Genomic DNA, 9,076 nt, shown 5'->3' on the forward strand with positions numbered 1-9,076 from the left:
TGCCAGGTTGAAAACGTATTTAGCGCGAGTCAGTCAAACACATCCTCAAACATTCGGGTCTAAGATAAGTCTACATGAGATAAAGGTTGTTATTATTCTCGTTGATGCATAACGGATGAAACTTACCAGCTTTTAATAGTAACTCTCTAAAAGTGAACTGGAGGGCTTTGTTTGAAAGATCGATTCATTTTTATTCAGTCATCAGCGACCCTTATCAGCAAAATCTAATTAACAAAGAAGCCGCTGTCTTTTCTTTAATATGTGACTTGAACAGGACTGAACGAACTTGTGCAACAGACACAACTTTGAAGCGTTTTTAAAATCATTCAAAAGTAAAACTCTCTTTTATATGCGATATACTCTGACATTTTATAATGTGAAAATGATATCGGATGACGTTTTTTATTTGCATTGAATATATAATGCAGCCTTTTGTCCGTTTAACGTGAACCTTACAATTATTATCCTAACATGGAAACTTGCACGAAGTTTCTACCACAACTGGTAGACCACTTGCAGAAAATGTAGTCACAGAAAATTACATGCAAAACAGTTTTTCTTATTTTAGCGAGGATTGAAAGTCGATTTGTAGTTTCGTGATTTCAGCGGTAGGGCACAGTTTGCAGAACCACGCCCTTTTTGGACAGCCTGTTTTGCACTCTCGAATTATTGATTACGGTGCACTTTATTCCAGAATAATTCCAGAACGGAATGAAAAACAGTCAAATTGGATACTTTTTACACGATCGGCTGGTTGGTACAAACGGGTTCTCACGGTCCTTGTTTACTTGAGTCATGCATGAGAGGAATGTTCAAGAGATAGTCATGCACAATTGATCACTTGGGTGGTAAAAATTTCTATTATGCTTTGGAGAGATCCATTAGCAATTATGGCCTTGGGGCTAGGACAACATCCAGAACGAAACACGCTATCACAAACTGTTGACGAAAAGTTTGCTTTATTCACCGGATTGTCCTTCAGGGGTGAAATATTTTCGTAGAATGTAGATGGGTATCCCCCCAAGGAAAGAAAACCAATGAAGTTCCCGAGTGTGCACGATGCTTTTGGGTATCGCGGTCCGTTAACTTTTAATTAATAATCCTACGTTGGGGGTAATAGTACACTCGTAAAGGGTTGAATGGTTCAGTGATTTTTTCAAAGATATATACAGCGTGCCATGCAATAATTAATCAGAACTTCACAGGCCGATTAAAGGTGTGGTGGAGTTTACAGCCCGGATAGCGATAAAAGAACTGGTTGAAATTTTCACAAGGTGAGTCAGGGCTGAACAGAACATTCAGAGCTAAAGAGAACCTTTTTTAGACACAGTGGTTTAGACTTTGAATGACGATCTTGTTACGAGTGAGACTTAATCATCTATTCGGTTAAATAACCTTCGCGTGTGGAGTTGATTGTCCCTCTTGTCAGAGAGTCGTAAAGGCAAAAAATTCACAAATTTCTTGACTAGATTGCTTGACTACAGAATGTCATACGGCAGCTAAATTAAAAACAGCCCGGCACCAACTCCAGTCTTTTACCAACCTGCTAAGCTAGTACATATTAACGGAGTAACCACGGGAAATCATTATCGCCGCACTTTGATTTTGTTTACTGTTTTTCTAAGTAAAGTATATCCTTCCATGGATGTTCACCGTAATATGGGAGTGTTCATTTTACTCGAGTTATTAGAACGGTAGTCAGGTTTTTAACCAGTTATGGTCATGTATCAAACATGCAAGGACAACTTCACGTATCAGTGCGCTTAGTAGTAGAAGTGAATACAATTAACAATTATTGAAAGAGGTTGAGCAAAATATCCATCGGAAAATAATTGATCTGCGAGACACTAACAGATCACGATTGTTTTCGGAAACCGAGTTCAATCACTGTTTATCATTCAATGACTGAATTTGTTTCGCACAATTACCAATTTTGCACAATTTGCCCTTCCTTGCTGAAATATTACTGAAGAAATGCATAGCTTCGCATTTGATGATACGAGCTGGTTTTCATCTAATTCTCTTTGTTTTAGGTATTACCAAAAAAAATGCAGAATATTATTTTCAGCAGAATCACATTTTCGACTCCAGAGTTTTGCGCACGCATGTGCGCTTGTCGCCGTCAGTCACATGCATAAGACGAGCTCTGGGGTCGAGAATGGCAAAATCACTGTCGGACGATAATGGACATAAGGCAAAGCAGACAATTATTTTGTAGATAGTTATTTGCAGGTCGCGCAGTAGGCTTTCGGCCAATGAAGAGAAGGAAAATGCGTATAGGAAAAGCTTAAGAAAAATTAACCATAGCCGACCATTTCAGGTCAATAACTTCAGAGATTTTATAGCAGTTTGAAAATATGAAAATATACAGGGATTGCAAGGAAAAGTATTAGAGAGCGGCTGGATAGGAAGGCTTTTTTTCGAACAAATCCGTCCAATTTTAAACGAGTATATAAATGCCCCTTTTGAGTTGAAAGCTTGAAAATTTGTACGGTAGCTTAGTTTTGTACGCCTTTTCTATTCCTGATAAAAATATGACTCCAAAGTGAGTTGCTTTTATGTCAACCGAAGTTATTATCGTGAACAACTGATAAAAGGCCTATTCAGTAAGTCATTAGCGGTTTTTAATCAGACTATCCAGAAACTCATTTAGCTCAGAGTGGTATTCATAATTAATGGTACTTTTCGCGTGTGCTGATTGGTTAAATCGGAGGTGATTAGCAAAGTACTATTCATCTACGCTTCGGTGAATAATTGTTAACTAAATTTATACTTGGTTTTATAAGATTTATATTTGCTTTTTGTCTTTTTTGTGTATTTACAGATTCTTTTCGATCATCTATTTTGTTTATCGTCTAATCATGAAGGGGATTTGTTTTGTTATTCTGGCACTACTCGTTGTCTCCGCGACATCACGACGATTTAATCGCCAGAAAGGTACGCAATGTTCAACCATTGAGCCGACACGTTGGATATGAGATGGTCTGATAGCCAAGGAGGTTGGCAAAAATCATATCACATCCAACAAGCGCAAGTAGAATAATTGTTTTGTTAAAAAAAACAAACGTGAAATATCGGTAAATATTGGTAATTTTATTTTGTAAAAAAGAGGACCGCAAGATTATTTTTTGTCGACCATGTTTGTCAGGTATAACAGCTGTTATTATTCAACAGATGCGCGCGCTGCCCATATATGGTCAAAATGTTAACGATATCTGTCATCCGCACATAACAGATATCCTGCGATATTCGTAGGTTGCGAAGATTCGACCGAAATCTTGTAAAGCGCTGCATAATTACAGTTTTTCTATGTCCAAAATGTGTTTCGTTGACAATTTGTTGAATAATAAAACAATTATCCTGCTCAATCTTGCGGAATATCGTCTGATTTTTGCCAACTCGGCCTACGGCCTCGTCGGCTAAGTATCATGCGATATTCCGCAGGATATTTGTTAAATATCCAATGGATGCTAAGCCAACCATAAGTCTGGAAATACATCATCCAATGCTCCTGTTTTTAATGAACATCTATTCCTGGTTTTCATGTGATGTCATAAAACTCTGAAATCAAAAATGCGATAGGCTTGCTACATTTTTGTGTCACTAGGTGTAAGTTGAAATAAAAATATATTTTAAAACAAATTTCCAGCTTGGTAGTGTCATTCGTTTTTAAAACAGAGAATTTTGAATAATTGAGTTCCCCCGCCATATGTGGCCGTAAGCTGAATGCCGCGACAAAGCTGTTTTGTTTGAAAAAAGTCCTCACCTTTTGATTTCACTAGATTGAACATTTCAAATATAATAAATAGTATTAATGTGAAAGTCTACTAGCTCATGAGCTGAAGGTAGTCGCTGCTATAGCGAATTTATTTTTTGATTGTGTGACAGTGAAAACAGCAATACTTTCTAATTATCTCGCGGTATTTTCTCAGACTCGTACCCAGTCGCTTCTCTCGCAATATGAGCGGCGCGCAATGCATCAAGGGAAGGGCGAACTTACTTTTCTGTCTCCTTCCCATCAACCTCTTCGAGCGAAGCGAAAAACGAGTAACGACTGGGTACGAGTCTGGTACTTTTTGGTTATTTAATACAATGAGTAATATTCACCGTTGGGAAAGCGGGAAGGCAAATGCGTAAAAAATAAGAGTTTGGATGAGAATACGATGTCACGATTGCCAGATACCTAGAACATATATATCAGCCATTTTCTAAAGTGTAACTTCTTTCTTTTTACTAGCGGAATCTCGTGATTATGGGATGGAGCAGTTCGATACTGTTAAAGATGAGAGGAGGCCTCACTTTTTTGAAGACCCAGAATGTGACATGGGGTGTTTGAGTGCTTGTAATCCCAGTAAATATGACTGCAATGAAATATGCGGCTGCTAGCATGTGAAATATTTTTTCAGGTAAGTTTGATTATCTGCTTGTAAGCAAGAAAAATAGAAACAATGGAAAGAAGTACAACGTTCAGAATTCAAATCAAATTCAGATTACATTCAATTGATTAAAAGTAGTCAAGGAATATAGCACGAAATCGAGAATTCGACTTTTCGACAAACGTAAATTCGCGTAAAGTTGGAGAGTGAGCTCTATGGTGGTGCTATAAACAATTTAAAGGCAGTTTGCAATTCATTTTTAAAAAGATTATTTCTAAAAGAAGCACTTAAAAAAAAAAACAGAACAAAAGGAAAAATGTCCTTGTCCTTTTTTCATGATTTTAATGTTTTATAATTTACAGCAAGGAGCCCAAAAGTGTGACCACTTTTAATTTATTCACATTTTTACATACAGATTTAATCCAATCAGAAGTAAACTGCAAGCTATCCACGGCTTTGATTGGATAATGAATACACAAAATAACGTGAATTAATTTAAAGTGTTTACTCTTTTGGGCTTCTTGCTGCAATTTAACAACAGCTTTAATAATATCTAGTAAATCGAATACTTAACAATTATTCCATGAGCGCGCGTTGGATATGAGATGGTAGATAGCCAACGAGGCTCGTAGCGCCTTAATAAGTAGGCTATAACTATCTTATATCCAACAAGTGCGAGTGGAATTATTGTTTTATAAAAAAAAAAAACACTAAAAAATTGCAATGTTTGAGCTCCCCAGCTGCTCTCACTGACGCATACTTCTACCATATTTGTGGTCCATGGTATATGAGCTCATATACCATGGCCTGTAAACCAATCAAAACTCAAGAATTTCAATATTCCATAGCTAGTTTTTAATACTGTTAATTATTCATTGCATTACAGATGTTTGCAGTCCAGTAACCATTTCAAGTGCTGTTGAAGTTGGCCGGCACAGCTTAAAAACTAGTCCGTCTGTGATTATGTAGTGTAAACACGCAAATAAAGCTGGTTACGAATTAAATCTCGTTTTTATTATTAACAAGATGTAAGAAAGACCTGTACTGACAGACAATATCCTAGCAATACAAAATCAACGCAACCGCTTTCCATGGGTGATCCTATTCGGCGGAATGACGAAATGTAACTAGTTTGGTTGCGGTTAGCTTCACCCCGGTTTGCTTGCGGTTAGCTTTTATTTGTTGGTTAGGGCAATATACTATCGCCGTTCGTTATTCCGCCGAATAGGCTCATCCATTTCAATTGCCATTGCGAGGCAGCTCTGTGCGCCGGATCTAACAAGAAAATTTATATTGTGTAGTGGTGCCATACGCCAGATAATTTTCTTTTCAATTTAAAATTCGTCGCAGTTTGTTAATCGGTTTGCTACTTCGTTTATGTATTCAGTCACGACAAATCCTGCGCCCTAAGCGAAACTAATCCCGACATCTACCAGTTTGGATTACGAACAATTGATCACAGGGTCGGGTTGTTCGAAAGCCGATTAGAATTAACCCAGGATTAAAAGTTAATTTAGGGTTCAATTTCTCTTGTTTAAAAGTACTTTAATCACTGATATTTCGTGGAGTAGTTAGTTAACGTGAAAACTGGAGACAAAATATAAACAGAAAATATCACTGAAAATTAAAAAAAAAAATGAAATCAAAATTCACGCTAATCCAGTCCAGCTGGTATACTTTAAGACACTTTTATCATCAACTGCTCAACCGGCACTGCTTATCTTCGGAGCATTAGAACGATTGATTCTAACAGGTGCCGTGGTTACTAAGGATACGTTATACTGCTTCTTTCCGGGAATATCGCTTCCGGCAGAAGACTTCTTTTCGATATGAACTATATCTGGCCGTACAGCCATCCAACTTCCTCCGTGAGACCTTCTTTAGTTTAAAACATGCAGAAGTTTCACTTGAACGTTCGCAAAGACCTTGCCTCTCGAATAAAAGCGTAAAATTGATAGATAGGGATCCTTCTTTCCTGGAGCAAAGAGGTGCACGCAAAATGGAATTGGTAGTTTGCTAACTTTGCGCAACGTGGCCTTTTAAGAAGGAAATTCTCCCTTAGTACAAGCGACTATCGTCGGATATTAGGTTAGTTTTTCTCTGCGAAAGACTGACGATGGCATCTCAGCCAGGAAATACTCCAGGATACTTCAGAATACTTCATACTGCATGAGTTCAATCTGCGCCAGTTAAAAATTCTGTAAAGAGTCGTGGCTGCGGATTGAAATTTATTTATCGCCAGAACATTCCGGCAAACGATCGAAAAAAACTTGTGTCTACACACTGCACTGAAATCGGCTGTAAACCGGCATTAGCGTTTCCTATTTTCCTTATCTGATTGATTCCAATATATTTCTCAGAAAGCAGGTGGTACCCCGCCCTTCCCCCTCCCCCGCGCGCCAACCCCTGCGCACCCTCAAATCAGAGAGCCTGCTCGCAGGCTGTAGTGTTGTTAATCACACTATCAAAAAACACATGCAAAATTGAACAAAAAATACACACACATGCGCGAAAAATTTTCCCATTTGTGCCTCGAAAAACTGCAGAAAAATTAACAAAATTTGGAATAAATAGCGTTCAACTACATTTATTTCATATTTAATTTCGCAAACGTAGAATTATTACAAGAACGCCAACGTTGAAAACATGTTCAAAAGGCTTTTTATGATATTTACAAATTGAGTTAAATATATAGTGGGCGTTTTATAAACTATGGCGCCGCTGTACAGGTTTTCTGATCCAGTTCTAGTTCAGTTCTTCAATATAATTTTCGTGCTGAGGCAAAATGTCATTGTTATCATTGTTAGTGTTGTTTACATTTGCTTGTTCCGCGTTTTGACGATCTCCGTAGTATTCTTGTCCAGCTTCACATCTGACCACAGCGTTGGGCGATCCAAACACTCGGTTCTCAATTTCCTTGGCTTCAGCAACGTTTGCAGTTCTAGAAGTTAACTCAATAAACGCAACACGAAACTGTCTCATTCTGACCGAGTAGGTAAGTGGATTTAGGAACGAGTTCAATATTGCCACCCACACGGCTGTTTTTAAATAAACATCGATCACGACAGCAATTGGAAATACATGTAGTTTATCGTGTGAAAATAATTTCTTCAAGCTTTACCCTTACTCTTTTTTTTAATTCAAACTGATTCTTGAAAATTCTCAACAGAATTAGTTTTGTTTCATTTGAAGAAGAAAAAAATTAACTCAAACCACGAAGGGTCCCCTATGCACTGAAAGATGAAGTAGAAAAGGAGTTGGATAAACTTAAGAAGCGTGGGGTGATAGTAAAAACTGAAGGGTCAAACCGGGCAAGCCCAATAGAAGTTGTACCAAAAGCTGACAAGACAGTGAGAATTTGTGGGGACTACAAAGTACCCATCAACTCAGCTGTAGAAGATGAACAATCAGGGGCGGATACAGGGGGGGTGGATAGGGTGGATATCCACCCCCCATTTTTCATTAAAAAAAATTCGAAATGTCACTTAATTTGAAATAGAAAATAAATAAATAAAGAAAAATTAGCTCTCGCTCATGTCTGGTTGTTGTTACGCCACGTTTCGCCGTCTGCCGCCACTAAGGGTTAGGGTTAGGGTTAGGGTTAGGCCCTAATGGTCTACCCAACCAGACTTGTACGCTGCCCTCTCAGGATCCAAAGTTTTCAGCAAACTTGATTTTTCGCATGCATATGTGCAGTTAAGTGTTGATAAAGAAAGCCTCGAGTACTTAACTATAAGCACCCACAAAGGACTCTATTCCTACGCCAAATTATCCTATGGGGTTAAATCAGCGCCTAAGATTTTCAAAGCTAAAATAGATATGATTTTGCAAGGGGTAGAAAAATGCGTTTGTAAGCAGGATGACATTCTTATTGGTGGTGTCAGCAAAAAAATATCAAAATCCTAGCTGAAGTCCTGGAAAGGCTGCACAAACATAAGATACATTTGAAATTGCCAAAGTGTGAATTCCTGAAGACAAAAGTTGTCTACTTAGGTCTGAAAATAAATGCTGAAGGCCTGCATCCAGTTGAAGAGAAGGTGGATGCTGTAAAAAAGCACCAAAACCGCGGAATGTAAGCGAGCTTAGATCCTTTTTGGGTATGGTCCAATACTACCACCCATTACTACCAGATTTAGCAACTACATTAGCACCATTACACGAGCTCCTAAAAAAGGTGTCCAGTGGGTATGGACAAAAGAGTGTCAGCAAGCATACGAAGCTTGTAAACAAAGTCTCACCAGCGATGCACTTTTGGTGCATTATGATGGGAAAACAAGTGATGCGTCCAGTTATGGACTCGGAGCTGTCTTCATGTGATGGACGACGGCCAGGAAAGGCCAATTGCCTATGCGTCTCGGACACTGAGTTCAAGTGATAAGAACTATGCACAAATTGAGCGCGAAGCGTTGTCAATTGTTTTTGGTGTAAAAAAATTTCATCAGTTCTTATATGGGCGTAAATTTACTTTACAGTGGATTTCAGTTTACTTTGGTCGCCTGCTTTGCGAATTTCGTTGGGAAATTGGAAACTTTGTTACGAAGTTGCCAATTACGTTGCGAAGTTTGCGAATCAAATTGCGAACTTCGATACAAAGTTCCCAACTTCGGCCCAACTGAACTTTCCAAGTTTGGTAGTTTACAAGAAACCAGACATGTTGCTTGAAAGTCATGGCGATATCTGAACTCGATGATTTTAGAACT

The 9,076-nt window shown here is 38.3% G+C and overlaps 1 long non-coding RNA gene across 1 annotated transcript; it reads left to right on the plus strand.

Annotated features, from left to right (window-relative positions):
• The first annotated feature begins 1,150 nt into the window (after positions 1–1,150).
• Positions 1,151–5,380, plus strand: LOC144648721 (uncharacterized). Its single transcript, XR_013569755.1, has 4 exons — positions 1,151–1,274; positions 2,825–2,937; positions 4,238–4,406; positions 5,263–5,380. It is a non-coding gene; the product is annotated as an uncharacterized LOC144648721 (long non-coding RNA).
• The last annotated feature ends 3,696 nt before the right edge of the window (positions 5,381–9,076 follow it).

The sequence above is a fragment of the Oculina patagonica genome, chromosome 1 (genome assembly GCF_052425735.1).
Source record: "Oculina patagonica isolate OP01 chromosome 1, crgOcupat, whole genome shotgun sequence".
Lineage (NCBI taxonomy): Eukaryota > Metazoa > Cnidaria > Anthozoa > Scleractinia > Oculinidae > Oculina > Oculina patagonica.